Source organism: Coturnix japonica, unplaced genomic scaffold (assembly GCF_054131305.1).
Source record: "Coturnix japonica strain WE unplaced genomic scaffold, WE-NBRP24 Scf044, whole genome shotgun sequence".
Taxonomy (NCBI): domain Eukaryota; kingdom Metazoa; phylum Chordata; class Aves; order Galliformes; family Phasianidae; genus Coturnix; species Coturnix japonica.
Window position 1 is genome coordinate 681,089 of NW_028188947.1, and position 20,163 is coordinate 701,251.

A 20,163-nucleotide genomic window follows, 5' to 3' on the forward strand; every position below is an offset into this window, starting at 1 on the left:
GATCAGCTATTCTCGTTTATTCCTTGGCTGCGTGTACCTTTATAATACGGATAATTAGCTCATACATATTGCAAATGTGGAGCTCTTCATTGGTTCCCAATTACATACCATCCCTGAGTATCTTTGCAGCTTGTTGTTATCATCCTGAAAGTTACTCCCTTGCCGAGTTCACAAAACCATGGTTAGTTTCTCACCATCCCAGGGCATCCTGTTGATCTCACTGTCCTTGCAGGTGGCATGGCTGCTTGATTAACTGCACCGTGTTTACGACACTTCTCAGCTAGCTGTAAAATACTCTCTCTACACAGGGCTCCTTTTCCAATTCTGTAATGCTTTTCTCTTTCAGGGCTGCTTTTCCTTGCTCTTTTCCCCTTGCAGGGCTCCTTTTCCCCTTGCAGGGCTCTTTTTTCAATTCTGTAATGCTTTTCTCTTTCAGGGCTGCTTTTCCTTGCTCTTTTCCCCTTGCAGGGCTCCTTTTCCCCTTGAAGGGCTCCTTTTCCCCTTTGGGGAAAACAGTATTTCCTCCTTTGGGAGGAAATTTTACTACTCGGAAAGGGTAGTCAGGCATTGGAATGCACTGCCCAGGGAGGTGGTGGAGTCACCGACCATGGGAGTGTTCAAGAAACACTTGGATGTGGTGTTGAGGAATATGATTTAGCCAGGAAGTATCGGTGATGGTTGGACTGGATGATCTTCCAGGTCTTTTCCAGCCTTGATAATTCTGTGATTCTGTGAACCACAGAGAAACACCGTCTGCTTCCTTAAGTGAATCTGGGCTGGAGAACAAAGGACTTGAGCTCATGTACAGTGAGGTGATCTACATGTAATTGAACTGATGTTCGAAAACCTACAGTACAGTGAGGTAATCTACATGTAATTAAACTGATGTTTGAAAACCTACGGTGTTTTACTCTGGTAGTATCTGCAACCTTAGATGTTTGGGAAAGTACTTAATTCTTGAATGGCTTCTTACCACGGTTTAGTGGGCAAATACTGGTGGTAGGTGGATGGACTGGATGATGCTTTAGGTCTTTTCCAACCTTGGTGATTCTATGATAGTATTTCTATCTACCTATCAGGCCTGGCTGCCCTGCCTGTCTCATAGAGGCATCAAGTTCAGTTTTGTTTCCTCATAAAGGAGCAGCATTTTGGAAGGGCTGTGGAGAAAACACTTCGCCACTGAGTTTATTTCCACAAGCTTTATTATTATCTTTGGGAGAATATCATGAGCAGGCTTTGTTACTACGACTACGGAAAGCCGCGTTACCACAACAACGGCTGGCCAATAGCGAACCTGTTCTAGTAAAGATCTATGTTTGATCTAGTAAATGTGTATGTTTGATCTAGTAAAGGTTTATGTTTGGTGGCCCTGCTAGGCAGGGGGTTGGAACTACATGATCCTTGAGGTCCCTTCCAACCCGGGTCATTCTGTGACTGATTCTGTGTGACTCTGTGGAGGGTGAGGAGGAAAGGCGGGATCGCAGCGGAGCACCAATCAGAACTGAGGGCTGAAGGGGAAGGCGGGAGGGATTGGCCCGGGGAGTTAGAGGAGGGGAGTGGGGAAAAACAACCAATCGTAAGTCTGAACGCAGAGGTGAGGGCGGGTTTTTGGCCATAGCAACCAATCATCTGTAGATTGAGATGGTCCAGCGAATCACATTCACGTTCTTCAGGTCGAGCCAATCGCATGCGGAGCGGTTGAGCGTCAGCCAATGGGGACGCGCTGAGCGAACAAAAGGGGCATTCCAAGCTGCTGGCCCCTTTTTTCCCTCAGCCCAATTTCACATGACGCAACGGTTGGAGGAAGCGGTTCACGAGCCGTAGCCGCCGCCGCCATTTTGTGAGCGTTGAGACTTGAGCTGGCGGTGGTCGGAAGCGCATCGGCGATCCGGACGGCATTAGCAGCGTCATTAAGCAGCGGAGCCGCAGCTCGGAGGATGCGGTAGAGGAGCCCAGCGGCAGCGGAGGGGGGGAAGCGTCGCTCGGCAGCGGAGGCGGCAGGGGAATCGCGGAGAGGGGGCCGTCGGTCAGTGGGTCGGGTCCTGGTGCGGGCCCCGGTCGGAGGAACATGTCGGCCCCGGAGAGCAGCGCTGGTAGCAGCGAGGCTCGGGAGGACACGTGCCGCGATTACCAGTCATTGTTGGAGGACCTGACGTTCAACAGCAAACCTCACATCAACATGCTGACCATCCTGGCCAAGGAGAACGTGCCCTTCGCCAAGGACATCGTCTCCCTGATCGAGGCGCAAATCGCCAAGGTTTTTATATTCAACTGCCTACTACTCCTACCTATACTGCTGGGGGGACCGGCCGGGGTCAGGAGAAAGGGCTGAGGGACGGAGGAGGCAGGGAGAGAAGGAGGGCCCAAGAGAGGGAGGCAGCGGGGCCGAGGCTGGGAGGGGGAGGGAAGGGGAGCAGGGCTCGGGGCCTCAAGTGAGGTGCTCCCAGGGTCAGAGATGGCAATGGGGGGAGCAGGGAGAGCTGAGGGAGGGGGGGTGGGGGCAGCAGGCCTGGGGGTCGCTGTTGGGAGCAAGCGGAGGACAGTGTGGCTTGGCAGGGAGCATGGCCCTCCCCTAAGCGGCCTTTTACCCCTCCCTTCCTGGCCAGGCTGAGGGCTGCCCCTTATTCCCACACCCCGTAGGGAACAGGGGACCCGAGGGCACCCAGACGGGTTGGGGTCCCTTGGGTTCGGTAGCAGATGCAACATGGCGGCCTGGCCGTGACTGGGCAGAGCCTCGCCCTTGGAACTGAGTTTTCCCCTTTAAACTGGTGTCAAAACCGTTGAATTTAGCGATTTCTAACGTAGATAACGATTTTATAAGTCTCGTTAGTGAGAGCCTGACCTTGTGCAGGTTTCTTGTCGTCCACCCCCCCCCCCCCCCCCCCCAATTTATATCCAGGTAGCGTGAAGGAATATAAATAAGGTTGAGTTTATAGCACAGAAATCGTCTGCTTTAGAAAGGCTAATTATAATGATTTATTTTAAAGTATTGTTTGTAGTTTGAAAGATAAGGTTATTTTCCCAGTGAGATATTAACTGGAGGAGTAAGGGTGGGGGACTGATCTTGCAGGGAAGTTTTGAGGTGAAAGGCGATCATCTGCTCTTAGTAGGGAAGTGTGTGTGTTGCTGGTCGGGTGATTCTTGTGTTTTCTGCTTAGAGAAAGCGATGTGGGCTTGGGGTAACCCATTCGGCTTGCAGGTGGCTGTTTGCCCTAAGTAAAGCGAGTGCTGTGTTATCTTCACCTGTCTTGGTTAGCGAGGTTGATTTGGTGAGGATGGGAAGAAGAAATTCTCCCCGACTGTGTAGAAAAGCCTGTAGGATCCTAACATGGCGTCTGAAAGGCACGTGATAGAAAAGGAAGGGAAAGAGGAGGCTCCCTCTGAGCCCAACCCAGGCAGTTGCTGACATCAGTCAGCCTCAGAACACGGATGGGGGCGGGGTGGGGGGTTACTGTACCTTTCTATTGCAGCTTTCTGTAAGAAAAGGGTTATTTCTTCAATCCACCGTGTGTTCTTGCCAGTCACCCCTTCCCCATTGTCTCCCTTGCTCCCTCTAATACCAGGCTCCCTCTAATATAGGCCTTTTTTTCCCCCCTTTGGCTTTAAATCGCTGTTTATAATGGTGAGAATTGTATTGTCTTAATGCTGGGGAGGGAAAGATCTCTTACATTATTTAATCTGTCTTTCTACCAATGCAGGATGGCTCTTTAGCGTTCCACAGACCTCTTCCAGTCTAGTTTTAAATGCTACCAGTGGCCAAGCTTTGCCATTCCTTGGGGAGGTGACGTCATAATCGAATAGATCTCACCATTATATCTCCTAAAGGGCAGTGGTGGATGTATATAACATGTGATAAATATCAATGCTGTCAAATTTCTTCATTTCTGGGTGTTTTAGAGCCTGCCCTGAAGTGTGTTTTTAATTTTTTTTTCCTCCTTCTTTTGAAAGCTGTCTTTAATCTTGTATCAATGGTTAGTTTTGCCTTAGTTACTATTTGTGACTGTGGTTTATTCAAGGCAAGTTTTCTTAGTTGTTTTTTTTGGAGGGGAAAGTGCTCTCCTTTGCTTAAGCCAGTTTTAAAAAGTGTTGCCTGGAGGCAGTTTTGTTTAGTGTAAAACTGGAGTGCTCTGCTTTACGACTGAATTAATGGCTCTGAGATGTGTGACTGCTATGATAAAAAAATATGTAAAAAAAAAGTGTGAAATATGTATTTGTCTTTTTATTTACCATTGTATAGTGCAGAGTTTGTTTCTGAGACCCATTTTGTGTACAAAGTTGGTTTTTAAAGTCTTTTTTTTCTTTGCAAGTTTGTGACTCGGGGTTTGATTATGGTTTGATTTTCAGTTGTTGTTTTTTTTTTAAGTTTTTTTTAGGAAACTAATAAAAAAAAAAAACCAAAGCCACACATTTCCAACAATAGCTTTCATACGTTATTTGAAAGAAGAGTGGGAATTCTGTTGTGATGAGCTCAGCGTTAGCATTCTGTGTGTTCTGGTGGTATGCGGAGCCTCCCTGCTGTTGGTTTAGCTCTGTGTGGGTCTCTTTCTTTGCTTAGGGGGTACTGTCTAGATCACCTGAAAAGAAGAGGTTCAAATCTGGGATTCCATTTGTGTGGTTATTGGAACGTGGGCTAGAGAACATAATAAACATTACCAAAAAATGAAGACTTAAATAACCCAACTCTTTTGAAGTCACGGTTCTTAGACTGTGCCACCTGAGTAGCTGATGTTGGAAGGAGGGCACTGCTAAACTAATGCTGTCACATTTTGAAGTAGGCTTCCTTAATTTCTGTGTGATTACTTCTAACTACTCCCAAACACATGAAGTGCCAACAGAGACTGGGACTGCTTGCTCCGTTCCCTTGGATTACAGTGATATAGTTGTGACCTTTTCTGCGTGTGGCTTGTGAAAGGACTGTGATGTTCAACGTATAATCTGCTACTACCGAAGTTCTCTAACTCGGGCTGTTCGCAGGAAGTCTGATTTGTGTTCCGTGAGATGGAGAAAAGCAGCATTCGGGAGGTCCAAGTGATAAACTATTTTTTAGAAGTTCCTTGAAGTGCTAGCGATGGCTTCCTGCTCATTTCAAGTTACTTTCTCCAGTGGGTTTTGAAAGGCTGCACTCAGTACACTAGCAGTAATACTGTCTTGTGGGCTTCTTTTTTCTTTTTTTTTTCCCCCTTTTTTCACCCCAAAGCTTTGAGACAAACAGGATTAACCCAAGTTGTTCCTTTTCTCTGTGGTAGACCCACCGCATTATACTTTGAACTGAGTATTGATTTTCCAGATTTAAGTTTTTAAGTTTTTGTATAAACCAAAACCAAAATCCCAAGCAAATCCCTTGGTGTGGATAGTGGCAACCCAAAAGAGAGGTCTGTATTTCTGGGATTGGTAATCCCTTTATATATAGTTTAACGTATGTCTTTGTTGTACTAAACTTCTCAGTTTCTTCTTATTACTCCAGGCTCCTGCGTCAGAGAAGCTTCCTGTTATGTACCTTATGGATTCCATTGTCAAGAAAGTTGGAAGAGAGTATCTTACTGCATTTACTAAAAACCTAGTTGCAACATTTATTTGTGTATTTGAAAAGGTATATATACACTTTCAGAAAAGTTCTGTATTTAAGCAAAGTTGTTCCTGGTAAAATAAATACATGCTCTCAGCTTTGGGTTTTCTTGGGTACCGAACCAGAAGAACTAATTGCTTTTTATGAATGGCAAATACTGTATCTATAATGTGGAAGGGCATTCCTGCTGTTGTCAAGCCTGTAAGTTAAGTTAGTAGAACAGTTAATTATGAATTGCTGATTTATTTTTTAAGGAAGTAGTTAGTCTTTGTGTCAGGAATATATTGAGAATCAGTTTCTTAGAGGTTTTCTGAGCTCTCTGAGTTAGATTTGTCTGATTCACTTAATTTTTGGTGTGAAAAATGGGTGCTTAAATTGCAACAAATACCACTAGCAGCTGATATTCTTCAAGTGGTCTGTGATTAAAAAACATGATGGGCGAGGGGGGGAGGTTGTGAGAGTATATTATTGCTTTGTTACGTTAAAGATACCCATTTTAATTTCATTCAGTGTTGAAAATTGCTGCCAAATGTATTCACTTTTTTTTTTTCCTAAGTCTTTAAACCCAGTGAAGTAATTGTGCTTATTCCTCAATGAGAATGGCAAATCCAAGTCCGGCTTTTGAAAGACTGGACTTGAATGGGTTTAAGTTGAATTAATGGTTAATTTCTGTGGTTTCCTGTATGCCCTAACATAACAAAGTGGCACTGCATCTGAATAAGTGGAGCTTTGGTGTATTTGTTATTGCATAGCAGTGAGGATCTGTGATCCCAGAATGTTTTATATCTGTTTTTCAGGTGTACAATGAGTGACTAAATAAGGGGTAGATTGTAATAGTGAGCTCAGAGATATTGAACTCCTTTGTATAGAGTAGATAGGCAGGCATTTACTTATTTTTCCAATATTGGTTTGTGTTCTTTCACATAGTTGCATTTAAACTTGCAGCTGAAGCTCTGGGTAATTCATTTGCTGAGTTTTGTAGTTAACTGTCCAATAAGCTAACTAGAACTATTAAATTGATATTAAATATGTAAAGTGTCAGTCACTTTAGATAACTCATGATATCACAAGATGAAATTCTCACCCTGACATTGCTAGAGATTCTGTTTTATCAGTAAATGATCACTGAAGGTATCTTTAAACACTTAGCGATGTCAGAAACTGGCTCAGTCATGGCAGCAGTGAACTTGATACCCTCACACTGAAAGTTGTGTAGAGGCACCTCCCACCCATATTAGCTAAGTATGAGTTACTTTTATTGAAGTTCCTGCCCTCTTTTTCAAAGAACTTCTGAACTTTCTGGACAACGTGTCTTAATGTGACACCTAAAATAAAACTGTAGCCCGAAAAAGGTTGAAAAGCCAAAAAAAAAGGGTCAATGTGTAATGGTTGAGCTAGCAGCAGCATGTGTTTTGTCAGCAGATGTTTTCCATTTGTTTAAATTAACTACTTGAGTTATGAGATTAATTGAATTTTTTCTTTAATGTGAGTTTTGAGCTTAATTGCTACATCTGATTGCAAAGAGAAAATGGGTTGTAGCACTATTAGTGCTTGATTTATGGGTCTGATTTTGCAGTTGAACTGAAATGTACTTGAGTTCGTTTTGACTCATACACCTTTTGTTGGATTTATTAGGGGGAAAAAAACCTTCAGTGATTAAACAGCTCAACAAAACACTTTCTCTGTTCAGAAAGTTTGTTGTTCTCTGATTTGGTTGTTGTTGCTGTGTGCCGCTCAGCACGAACATTTGAGTTACTGTATTGTTTCAGAGGCATTTTCTTTGGATATTTTTGTCGCTGTATTTTTTTTGACAGAAATTGGCCAAGTAAAATGAGAATTTTGGTAATGGAAAAGCTGAAAGAAAATTCTCAGAGAACGGTAATACACAATTAAACCTTCACATGTCCACATTTGAACTTCTGTTACCGATTCTGTTGGTGTAGATGTATCAATCTACACCACTTACAAGTTCTTTGTAGCCAGTTCGTTGTGTTAAAATGATAACTTTGGTAAGAATATAAAGCATATGAGATCTTAAGTTCTACAGAAAAGTATAGGTTGTTTTATATTAACTTAACAAGCCATAGAATTGTTTTATTGTTTTAGGTGGATGCAAATACTAGGAAAAGTTTATTTAAATTACGCTCCACATGGGACGATATTTTTCCTTTGAAGAAACTGTATGCACTTGACGTCAGAGTCAACTCATTAGATCCTGCTTGGCCAATTAAACCTCTGCCCCCAAATGTGAATACTTCTAGCATCCATGTGAATCCTAAGTTTTTAAATAAATCGGTAAGTCTCTATACCTACTGTATGAACAGATGGCAGTACGTGTTGTTTTGGTTGTTTGTATGCTGCTTTTGACAAACGTAGTGTGATAAGAATAAAGCATCTGATCTCTGGAGACAGGCAAGAGGAATTTATGGACTCAGTATTTAAGGGGCTTATTGTAAGTATTTATAACTTGAATTCTAGATTTCCAAACATTTATGTTAAATGCCATATTCTGTCATGGTGGCACAGTTAATCCTATGACAGTAGGCAATTCCTAGAGGAGCAGAAATTGTTTTGTTTGTATTTTGCATAAAAAATGCAGTCATTAACTTGTGCAAGCTAAGTCCCAGTTTTGTATCACACTAGCAGTTAAGAGAGATGGAGTTAGCTGGATCCATTAAGATGTTGAATGTAACCTTATGTTCTATTTTTAGCCAGAGGAATCTACTGCATCTACCTCTGCTGTCACTTCTGGTGCCTCTACTCCTCCAGCTGTTCCAGAAATACAAAAGAATTTGACACAGGAGCAACTGATAAGGCAGCAATTGCTTGCAAAGCAAAAACAGTTGTTAGAACTTCAGCAAAAAATGCTGGAGTTGGAACAGACTAAAGCACAGTTGGTGAGTAGGATAGTTGGTGAATGGTCCATAGTTCGGTCTCACTTTGTTTGGTCGTACCTTAGCGTCTACACTGGTAACTGCAGTTAAGTTTAGACAAGAGGAGCTGTTTTAGGACTAGAGTAGTGCAAGTTGATCTGGTCCTCTAGACCAGTAATTGTTACATAAAAATCTTAAGGATTACATTCAGAACAGGTTAAAAAAGGTTTGTGGTCTTTTGTTCTCATCTTGAAAATTATGTCTGCCTGTGATGTGTCTTCCACCTCTTTTTGTGGCTCACCATAAACAAGGCTTTTTTTGAATACATTTGCGCTTAGAAAATTGAGTATTTCCATAAGGAACGGGGAATCCTGATTGTTGGAAATGTCAAGGCAGTTTCTGTCTTCATTACGTCAGGTTGGTTTGATGTCACAATCTGAGGGTGACATTGAGGGTGGTGGCTGTCACAATCTGAAGGCGGTGGCAGTTAAACCTGTTTTGTTTTTACATTCATAATTGAAAGTCATCTTGTGTTGAAAGTTGATGATACTAAAGTGAAATATCGTAGAAGTGTAGAAATGAAAATATATAAACATGCTTGGCCGTTTAGTTGTCTTGGAAATGAGGAATGTATAGAAAAACTAAAGCTGTATTGAGGTGTGCTTTTGTTGATTTTTTTGCTGCGTTGACCTTGTAGTATTGACTTTGTACTTGATCTTCGCCTTTTGTGTTGGTACTATGTTATTTTAATTGCTGCGATGAGGAATGAATGGGTCATTTTCAGTTAAATGGATTAGTCTGATAACTACTTCAAAACATTTCTATTTTCATCTTTCTTTTCAAAACAGAACACGATCATCTCTGTGCAGGTGTTGTATCACACAGATTAATGCTAGGTTTTTTTTTTCTTGTCACCTTATTTCAGGCTGTTTCTCTTAGTGTTCAGCAAGGATCATCTTCTATACCTTCAGTTCCAGCGCCTTCCAAGCCACATGTGTCCCAGACACCTCACGTGGCCATTAAGACGCCTACTCAGGCTTCGTTACAGTCTGAGAAGATCAAACCATCCTCAAGTCCTCCACTTCACGATGTCAAAATAGTAAATAGAGATCCTCGACTTAATAGAATGTCACAACATTCTTCTCATGCTAAAGATCAGTCCCATAGGAAAGAATTTCCACCAAGCGCATCTGGTCAGTCTGATACCAAGGCGAGCAAAACATCCCAGTCTGAAAAACAAAGCTCAACAAAGCCAGAGAAAATGAAAGCAGGTGAAAAACCACAAAAGAAAGAACCTGATCAGTTGGAAACAAGAATCTGAAAGCACAAAAGTATCTGAAATGAGTAAACGGGATCCAAGACTGAAAAAACATCTTCAAGAAAAGCCAGAGAGCAAAGGGGATGAGGTGAAAGAAAAGAGGAGAAATACAGAGAAAAAAGAAAAAGATGAGCATAAGACATCTGAACATAGACCAGTAGGCAGCAGGAATAAAACAATTAAGGGTGTTGTCCAGAAACAAGACGTGACTACAGAAGAATCAGAAAAACAGGGTGGAAAACAAGGGAGATCCAGTAATAGAAAACGGTCACGATCCCGTTCTCCTAAGTCACGGTCACCATCTACACATTCTCCAAAACAAAGAGAGAGGAGATCACCCAAAAGAAGACTCAGGAGTTTATCTCCCACTTCTTCAACTCCTAAAATTGGAAAGATATGCCAGATTGGCGCTAAACAGTCTCATGCTGAAGAAGCCTCACAAGGGGCAAGAGATGAAAGAAATTCTAATAAGCGAAATGTTAAACAAGAGGTGCGAGATCCAAGGAGGGTGAAAAAACGCCAAGAAGACAGGCCCCAAGAAACAGCAAGCCAGCATTCTACAAAAGGTTCTCCTGATCCAAAGGAGAATGCAGAGAATTGGCAGGGATCCAAAGCAGGCAAGAGGTGGAAACCCGGTTAGGAGGAAAATAAAAAGTAAGTTACCATATTTCGAACAAATTCTCTCTGAAGTAAGTGGAAATTCTGCTCTTGGCTGAAGTACAGTTAGGTTTGGGAGGAAACATTCAGACAGCCCATGCTGACAGAAGTTCTTGATTGAGATTCATAATTTGCTTGTAGTGAAAAATGGCAATTATGCATACTTTCTGAATCGATAGTGATGTTTTACCATGATCGGTTCTGATAGAGATGTAATACATCCTGAATAAATAACTAACTTGTGTTTTAAACGTGTTCCTATTCACAGCTCTCAGCAGACTGAAGAACACCAAGCAGTTGGTAAATCCCCTCACCAACAACACCGAGAAAACTGGCCTGCTGCTAAAGGAATTCTGTCACCCCGAGCACCGAAACAGCAACACCGGTTAAGTGTGGATGCCAATTTGCAAATTCCCAAAGAACTGACGTCTGCAAGCAAGAGAGAATTACTTAAAAAGGTAATACTGATTGATTGTCTTTGTAGAGGTGTCTTGGATATAGTTGTGCTTTGCTTTTCTTCTTAGAAATCCAAACTTTATGTTACAGGCCAATGGCTGCTTAGCATCTGGTGAAATAACACAAGACGAGTTCCTTGTGGTAGCTCATCAGATTCAACAGCTGTTCCAGTACCAGGAAGGAAAGCACAGATGTAATGTGTGGGATAGCCCTACAGATGAAAAAGGCTCTTTGAAAAGGAAGCCTCTTCTGTCGGATGCGGAGTTAACATACTATGAGCATAAAGCTAAACTGAAGAGAACACAAGTTCAGCATTCATTGTCAGGACTTGATCTCTTGGATCCTGATGATATTTTGGATTATCATGTACCTGATGCGTTGCTCTCTGTGGACTGTGAGCAAGCGAAAGCAAAGCGTGGAGTGCAGTTTGAAAGAAAAGAACCCTTTGGAGAAAGATCAAGATGGCACTCTCCTGTAAGTGGCACCAGCAGACCCTTTGCTGATAACCTTTCACCTCTGGAGGGTCGACGAAGGCTTGAGGAACAAAATGCTACTAAAGGAGGAAGGGGTTCGAAAAACTTCGACCCTTATGACAACTGGGGAGAATCAGATGAATTCAGAGATGCTCTCAGACAGCAGGGAAAAGGTACAACAGAGTTCCAGAAGATCGATGGTGATGCAGTCTGTAGGTTTGATAACCGTGAAGAAAGACAGCTGCTTGGGAAATCTGGTATGTATTTTTGCCTTATTTTACAGATGTCAAATAATTTGCAATCTTTTTGCAAGTAGTTATTGTTGAGTTGTAGGAGATACATAGTCCAACGCCCCAGTGCTAAAGCAAGTACCTTAGAGTAGGAAAGTGTCTGGGCAGATTATGATTATCTCTGGAGAAGGAAAACCTTTCTGGGCAGTTTGTTCCAGTGCTCTTTAACCCTCAGAGTAAAGTGTTTTGTCTTTTTTCTTTATGTTTTTATGGAACTTTCTATGTTACAGTTTGGTTCCCATTGCACCTTATCTTGTCGCTGAGCACTGCTGAAAAGAGCCTGACCTCATCTATTATTCCCTTGACCTGCTGGCCGTGCTCTTTTTAACGCACTCTAGGTTTATCATTGGTCTCGTTGGCCACAAGGGCCTACTGTTGATACATGGTCAACCTTTTGTCCACCAGGACACCTAGGTCCTTCTCTGTACAGTGCCTTATCTTTTATTTTCTCCTCTTTCAGGTGTTCGAGATGAACCAAGATCACCATTCAATGAACGTTTCAAAAGAGCTAGATACGAAGATCCAGATAAAGAACCATTTCCTGACAGTCCAGGGTCAAGATTTGGAGGCATAGAAGCAAAGCCGAGAATAAGTGCACTAATGGAAGACAGACCTTTATTTGATGGCTCATCTAGACCATCTGCTGCAAGAGTTGGGACAGACGGACAAGGAAGTCCTTTTATCGATAGCCCTACTGCTGGTTCAAGTTCTAGAATTGATGGACCGACTGGACAAGCTGCTCTGAGATTTGAGGGCCCTTTGGTGGGGGCAGGTGCTTCTCAGTTTGATGGGCCCCTGGCAGGAGCAGGGGGAGCTGGATCCCTAAGATTTGATGGGCCACCAGGGCAGCTGGCAGGGGCTCTCAGGTTTGAAGGACCTCACGGACAGGTTGGTGGGGGAGGTCCTTTGAGGCTTGAGGGACCTCTTGGACCATTGCGGTTTGAGGGGCCTGCAGGCCAGCCTGTTGGTGGTCCTAGATTCAAAGGACCTGGAGTTGGTCTCAGGTTTGAGGGACCCCGTGGTCAGCCTTCAGGTGGTCTCAGGTTTGAGGGACCTCATGGTCAACCTCTGGGGCCTCGAGGTCAGCCAGGAGGTGGTCTCAGGTTTGAGGGAGGACCACATGGTCAGCCCTTGGGGCCTCATGGTCAACGTGGTCTCAGGTTTGAGGGTCCGCATTTACAGCCATTGGGGCCCCATGGTCAACCTGGAAGCGGCCTCAGATTTGAGGGGCCACATGGGCAGCCAGGTGTAGGGCCCAGGTTGATTGATGGACCAGTGCACCAGGGCGTTGGTGGACTTAGATTTGATGGTCCTATGGGACGGACCAGTCCGAGATTTGATGGCTGTCATGCTGGCTTTGATGGTCAACCTGGACAACTGTCTCTTTTGCAAAGATTTTATGGAATTCATGGACAGCCCGGCCCAAGATTTGAAAGGGCTCCTGGCCAGCCCGCACAGCCACGATTTGATGCAGCCATACCTCAAAGATTTGATGGCCCTCACCAGCCTGCCTCAAGATTTGACCTGCCCCTTGGCCTTCATGGTTCACGTTTTGAAAATATAGCTAGCCATCCTGCCTCACGATTAGAGATGTCGCCATATGGACAAAGCAGTCCGTTTGTTGACCATCCCGGACAGGGCTACAGCGGACCAGCTCATGGAATGCAGTTCCAAAGGCCTGAAATGTTTGACAGTTCACTAGGACCAAATTTCAGTGGGCCAGCTGGCCCAGGAGCACAGAATTTTGCATTGAGAGCATCCGGACATTACTTTGACGACAAACTTCAAGGTTCACAATACGGAAACTTCAATAATATGTCAATGGGAGGTCATCAGGTAAGAACTGATTCTAGTAAATAATTTACTTAGAGAAGAATTCTTGTGTAGAAAATTAGCAGTTTTTCCTCTAAAAGCATTTTTTTTTGCAGACTAAAAATACCCTTAAGTAGTATCTGGATGATTCAAGGAAAAAGGGGCAGGCATTGCTATTTGTTAAGTCTTTGTTTTTAGAAATTAAAAGCCAGTTCTTTGCAACCATTTTATAGCTGAGGATATTGCACTGACATCAGTATCTTTTATTTGAAAATGAATTAAGTAATAGGAAGAATGCGATGTTTTCTCTTACACAAAGCATGTTACCTACAAATCATGACAGATTATTAAAGCGAATATACGTAATTACTTTTTCTGAGAGGTTTAGAATTAAAATGAACCAAAATAATTGCAGTCTTTTTGGAGACAACCATAACTTGGGAGCAGTTGAGAAAGATGCAGGCTTTTAAGCTATGGCTTCTGAAGAATGATCATGGCAATGGCAGGCTTTATGGTGTCAGTTGTCCTTGCTGTTGCTTCTTGGAAGCACTCTCTTCTAAAGGAGAAAGTAATTGTAAATCAGTGAAAACAATGTCTGTTCTCCCAGTAGATTGGAGGTTGTAGGGGACATACTTCAAGCGTGCTGTAAAAATTTATTTTCTTTCTGAAGTTTCTTGCAGCTGGCTTGCTGAAAATCCATCTTTCAGGATGCATTTCATGTCATGGGTACTATCTCAGTTATTAGATAAAACCTCATTGTGATCTTGGTGAACGTTTACCAGTTTCTTTTGTTATTAGCCCTTTTTTTTGGTGAAAAGGATTGCTTTGAAATACTTTAAGTGGAAAATGTGCTTGAAGGATGCGCAAGTAGAAGAAAAGTTTGTACTGAGAAGTGTGTAGAGGTTAATGATGGAATAATTAAAAACAAATTGCATTGCCAAGATTGCTTAAATGCTTAATTTTACAGGTTTCGCACATGTCTGCTCAGACAGGACCTTATGGCCAAGGTCAACAGTATCTACCAAATCCTGGAAGCTTTGTTCAGAACCCTGCAGGTACTGTAATAGTTAACTTCCTTCTGTGTCCTTTGGACTGTTCTCTGTTCATGACCACAAAAATTAGTGCTGTACGGTGATGGTGCCATGGGTCCTTGTACACTAAAGGGCATCCTTCTCTGTGAGATGGCAGTAGGTGGCGTTTCAGGAGTACTGTCATCTCTCCAGGGGTTTCTCTCAAGCAGTGAGTGCTTTAACTGCGTGGTTTTGGTATGTAGTTACACTTTAAAACAAAACAGAACCACTGAAACCAATTTTTGGATTGCTTTTCACATAGCAGAAGGGCACCTCAATTGGCCAGGCTGAATATACATTCTCACTATATTAATTGTTAGTAATAAAAGTCTTGTATCAAGTTGTAAATGATACAAGTAGATGGATTCTCATGAGATCTTTAAGCACAGAACAAAAAAATACTATGTTTTCCATGGGAATTTCAGTAGAAAACAGGTAGATGGCATTTCAAAACACATTAGGAAGGAAGTTGTAGGGGCAGAAATGAGGCAAAGGCTGCGTATGAGGCAAACTGAAGTGGATGAGTAGATTGAAGTTAAAAATGGAAGTAAAAAGGGGTAGAAGGAAAAGAGTGTTGTGAAATGCTGATGGAGGTGATTTTTTTTTTTTATGCTAACCTTTGGTTTCCTTGAGTGTTGTGATCTTATTTCCCCTCTCCTAGGAGGAGCAGTTCCACATTCATATCCTGATAACCACGTTGGTCAGCTCGATGTCAACGAATTGTTTGCTAAACTGTTGTCGACAGGAATCCTCAAACTGTCAAAAACGGATTCCACTTCAGCACGTATGTAGCTTTCATTACATTCTGACTCACCAGTTTACGCGTAGCTAAAGTGTAAAGTGAAATGTAAGAACTATGTGAACTATTGCATTCTTTTTTCTTAAATGGATCTTTGTGGGAAACCATTTGGTGCGTGTGATAAAGTGAATTATTAACTTTCTAAATGTATCTTTTAAGCTATTTAGAGCCTCCGTTTCTTTTTTTTTTTTTTTTTTGGTGCCCCACCTCAATAACTTGTCAGTGATTCTAATCAGATTCCTGTCAGTCTCTGAAATATTTGTCTCTCTCTAAATACTGAATTTTAGTGCCAGAAGCTTAGATGAAGTAGAGTCATGTTAAATTGCCATTTGGAGTTGCATACTGTTTTTTGTACGCTTTTTAAAGCTATGAGACTGACTCAGCTCTTATGCACATTCAGGTTAATGTAGTCAGGTTATATTTATTAGTATTTGAATAAAAATAATATCCAGGTGCACCTTATTTTGTTCTGAAAATGAGCTGAAATTTTGATGAAATTCTTTCTTTTAAAGAAGCGAATGAAACATCGGCGCAGCCAGCTGCTGAAGAGGAGGATGATGACCAGGGTGATCATGATGTCCCAGACCTCACGAACTTTAAAGTTGAAGAACTCAGTCAGTGCGTATTGCAGCATGAGCTTACTCTGCACTAGGAATAATGGCATGGTGGTATCTAGGCGGTTAATCCAAGGCAATTGAGTAGGTGTGATATAACAATGCTAGTGTGTTCACTGTGAGTAGTTCATGCTTATTTGAATGCTTTTTAATGTACTTACATGAATGCTTTGACTGTCAAATGCTTTAACCTTATAGGACAATCATGCTTTTCTTCTACTCCTGAGGTCACTTGAAACAACTTACTGAGAAACTTCCAATTTCTTTCCAAAGAAATGTTAACTTCTTTTTGTTTTTCTAGGCGTTATGATAGTGTTATAAATCGACTATACACTGGAATTCAGTGCTGCTCGTGTGGAATGAGATTTACTACTTCAAAGACAGACGTTTATGCAGACCATTTAGATTGGCACTATCGCCAGAACCGTTCGAAAAAAGACGTTCGCCGAAAAATTACACACAGAAGGTGGTACTACAGCGTAATGGTGAGCAATGCAGGACCTGGGCCTTGTTAATTAGGGCTGGGTTTGGTGTTTCACATACATGGAGTGGGATTGAGATTGAAGTTGTATTACCATTGGAGTTTGGTGATCAGTGATGTATGAAAACTACTTGATATATCAGACATACTTGCCAAAAGAAAAGGCTGTTATGTGGTGAACAATAAGCAGCTTGGAGTTATCCGTACTGCTTTGGTTGGACTAAGAATGAAATGGAAGTTGAAGTATAATGGCCTTTCACAGACTGTTTCAGTTTAACGAACTAAGGCTGATTATATCTGTTACTTCAGGGATTCCATTTTTCTTCTTTTTTTTTTTTCAAACGTATTTTTTAATGATTTCTGGCTGTTTGTGATTGTGATTGAATTCTTGTCCTTAGGATTGGATTGAGTTTGAAGAAATAGCCGACCTAGAGGAGCGTGCAAAAAGCGAGTTCTTTGAAAAAGCTGCAAAAGAAAAGCAGTTTCAGAGTGTGCCTGCTGGACCAGCTGGAGCAGTTGAGGTGAGTTCCAGTTTTCCTGCTGTAACCCATATGGTCTGTAAGTAGACTCAAGTCTTGTGCCTTGTTCTCAGAGGTCGCTGTTTATTTTGCAGAGAAGTGTGAAGAGTGTTAATGCTTTGTGCAGTTCTCACTCTAACTCAGAGTTGAGTTTTGGAAGATGCCATGAAATAAACTAAATCCCTGCACCAGATTGTCTTAATTGACAGTAAAACAGCATTAGATTGTTACAGAGTGTCTTGCTGAGACTTCCTTGTTAAAGGGACAAGACTTAACTTTTTCAATTGACAAATGTTGTTGCTCATTCTACCAACTGTACTCAAATAATTTCTATTAACATTTTCTTAAAGATATTTTGGAAGCGTGGAGGTAAAATGTAGTTTTCGTGTTATCTTAATGTATATATATATGTGACTGTTACTAGCCAAGTTCTTGATGTTGATGTTCAGTAATGGCTTTAATAACACTATGTATCTATCATGTTACTTCAATAACTTTCAGAGGTGTGAAATCTGCCGGGAGCAGTTTGAGCAGTACTGGGATGAGGAAGAGGAAGAGTGGCATCTAAAGAATGCTATCAGAATGCATGAGAAGGTAATCCAATCTTGTTACGTGGCACTCATTTATATTAAAAAGCAAAACAAAAGCATAAGAGAAGAATTACAGAAATAGACCACAGTGACCCATCTTTTCTGAAGGACTCCCCTGTTAGTTTTCCTGCTTCTAGTTGTATAAATATCTCAACCTTTGGACATGCTTGAAGTCCTGGGATCATTAGTACAGGCACAATAGGCTTCCCTCGTAATATGTTGCTAAAGGATGAATGAAGGTGATCTTCTCTACTTAGCATTGTTGAGTCTGCCTGGATTACTGGGTCCACTTCTGGGCCCCTCATTACAAGAGAGACCGTGCTGGAAAGAGCCCAGTGGTGGAGCCTGTTTCTCTTTGGAGGCCTTCAAAAGCCAAAGGATGTGGTGCTGGGCAGCTTGGCTCCAGATGTCCCTTCCACCCATTCTGTTCTGTGAATGTCCTGTGAGTGTAGGTGTTGGTTTTGGTCCAGTTATTTCCCTGTGCTAAACAAGGTTTTTATATGATGGCTTTTCCTAACTAAGCATACACCAGATATCTTCCCAGTCACATTTGACACCATACTTGTTCTACACATTGTTGTCCTGGAGGAATAGTGTGATTTGGATTTGTTCTGTTTATGACTGGTGCTTTTACTGTATCCCTAATGTATTTAAATGGTTAACAATTATTTTCCAGATTTACCATCCATCCAGCTATGAAGATTACCAAAACGTAAGAAAACCTTTACTTTCATATATATATATTTTTAAACTATTTTGCTTTCAGTTTGTTTGCTTGATCACTGTCTTTATATAGAGCAGGTCTGCAGAATCAGTTCCTCTTCCATGTGCCTAGGCAAAGAATCAGAGGGAATGCCTTGGGAATGGCAAGTTTGTAATATATAGTTAGAGTTAGCTATGATGTATCCATGACAGCTTTCGTGTTATATAGGTGAGACTAAAGTGAAGCCATTATGATTTTATTGTTAACATGTGTAATCTTAAGAATTTTAAGAAACGGAGAAAATGAGTGTTAGTATATGTTAAATTTGTTATGACTTGGGAGCTAACAGTGGGGGGAATAGTTGGGAATATTTTACAGTAACATATTAAGCATTTCATCGCTGTGAGGATAATACCGTTTGATAGTAATTATGGAAAAGTAATGCTATGATATAGTAACTTTGTATTATTAGATAAAGTAGAAAGTAATAAGTGGAAGTTTGGATTTTGAGTGCTCTGCTTGCCCACGTGTTTGCGCTTTGAAAGAGACAGAAAGGAAAAGAAGGTAAAAAAAAATGGTTGTTTGAACAATGTGTTAATGCTGTGTGAATGTTTGTTTTATAGACATCATCCTTTGATTGCACACCCTCTCCCAGCAAGACCCCTGTAGAAGATCCCCTAAATATTATGTTGAACATTGTTAAACAGGAAACGGATGAGTCCTGTGACTCACCTCAAGTGAAAGAAGAACCTGATGACACCCCTGCTGCCTGTGCAGAAGAGAGCACACCTGCCTCTATAGATGTTAAAACAGAACCAGATGAGTCTGTTTAGAATGAGGTTTGATTTTTTTTTTTTACAGAAGAGTTCCTGTGTTAATTCTGGAAAGCAAATACTTTTTATAGGAAATAAAAGCATTCAAATTGAGGCAGGGCCTCAGTGACTGTTTGGTTAATAAATACATTTTTGTATTTAAATTTTTTATTGCCTGCACTGTTTCAGGTGTCATTGTGTGAAAATTCTGTAGATGCGTGAAAATTTAATGGAATGAAATTGTATATGTAAAAAATGTACAATTTTTACTTGTGGAAATGTAAATTATAAATAAAACCTATTTTTGCTATATACGGGGAGTGTAATGTTTATGCACACCATCAAACAAAGACAGCGTTTCTGTACTTTTTTCAGTTTAAATGGAAATAAAAAGACCTCAGTTTTAAACCTGTTGCTGAATCAGATTCAGAAAAGTGAAAGCAAGCAACTTCCTTCAGTTATTTCATAAGCGGGTGATCAAGGGAAGCAATGCTGGGACTTCTCAAGATAAAATCCTAGATTTCTTCTTAACCTTAACTTGAACAATCTTTTACATATCCAGATGTTAAAACAAGTAACCATAAGACTGTTTTGGGTAGAAATGCCAGAATTTAACAAAGCAACCAGAGTTGCTCAGTTGTGAACACAAGTGCCAACAGACCATTAACAAACCAGGATGCCTGGTAGCTGAGACATCTTCAATGATAAATTTTCCCATTAGTCACACATAAGAGTTTAATACAGCTGGACAAACTTTTCTTTACAGGGGAGGTATGAATCTAAGAATGCTCATTTGAAGTTTTTTTTTTTAATTTTTTTTTTTTAATTTTTTCGTTGCTTATGACTGAATTTAGGTGATAAACCAGATATCCTGAGATGTTAATATTTCTTAAATGTAATAAATAAAATTGAAGCATATGTTTGTGTCAGTCTCTTTCTTTCTGTAGTGGGTTTGTGTGGTTGGGTGTGTTTGTGGGATGGGCAGTAAGCTGCATAGGTATGTATGCATGGAAGTGTAAGTGTGCATAAGTCATAGGGTGTTTGTCTTGGGATAAAAATGCATTTTGCCAGGTGTGGATTTCAGCGGCAGGGGTGGATTTCATCTAAAAGTCAGAGGAAATGTCACTGTCT

The 20,163-nt window shown here is 41.4% G+C and overlaps 1 pseudogene across 1 annotated transcript; it reads left to right on the forward strand.

The window, feature by feature from the left end:
* Positions 1-2,040: 2,040 nt before the first annotated feature.
* On the forward strand, positions 2,041-20,102 carry LOC146752522 (pre-mRNA cleavage complex 2 protein Pcf11-like; annotated as a pseudogene). The gene is made up of 16 exons (XR_014940541.1): positions 2,041-2,257; positions 5,465-5,590; positions 7,673-7,861; positions 8,278-8,463; positions 9,365-10,411; positions 10,683-10,872; positions 10,961-11,600; positions 12,094-13,469; positions 14,413-14,500; positions 15,177-15,299; positions 15,827-15,932; positions 16,230-16,413; positions 16,808-16,930; positions 17,429-17,521; positions 18,194-18,229; positions 18,844-20,102. The product of XR_014940541.1 is annotated as a pre-mRNA cleavage complex 2 protein Pcf11-like (transcript).
* Positions 20,103-20,163: the final 61 nt, after the last annotated feature.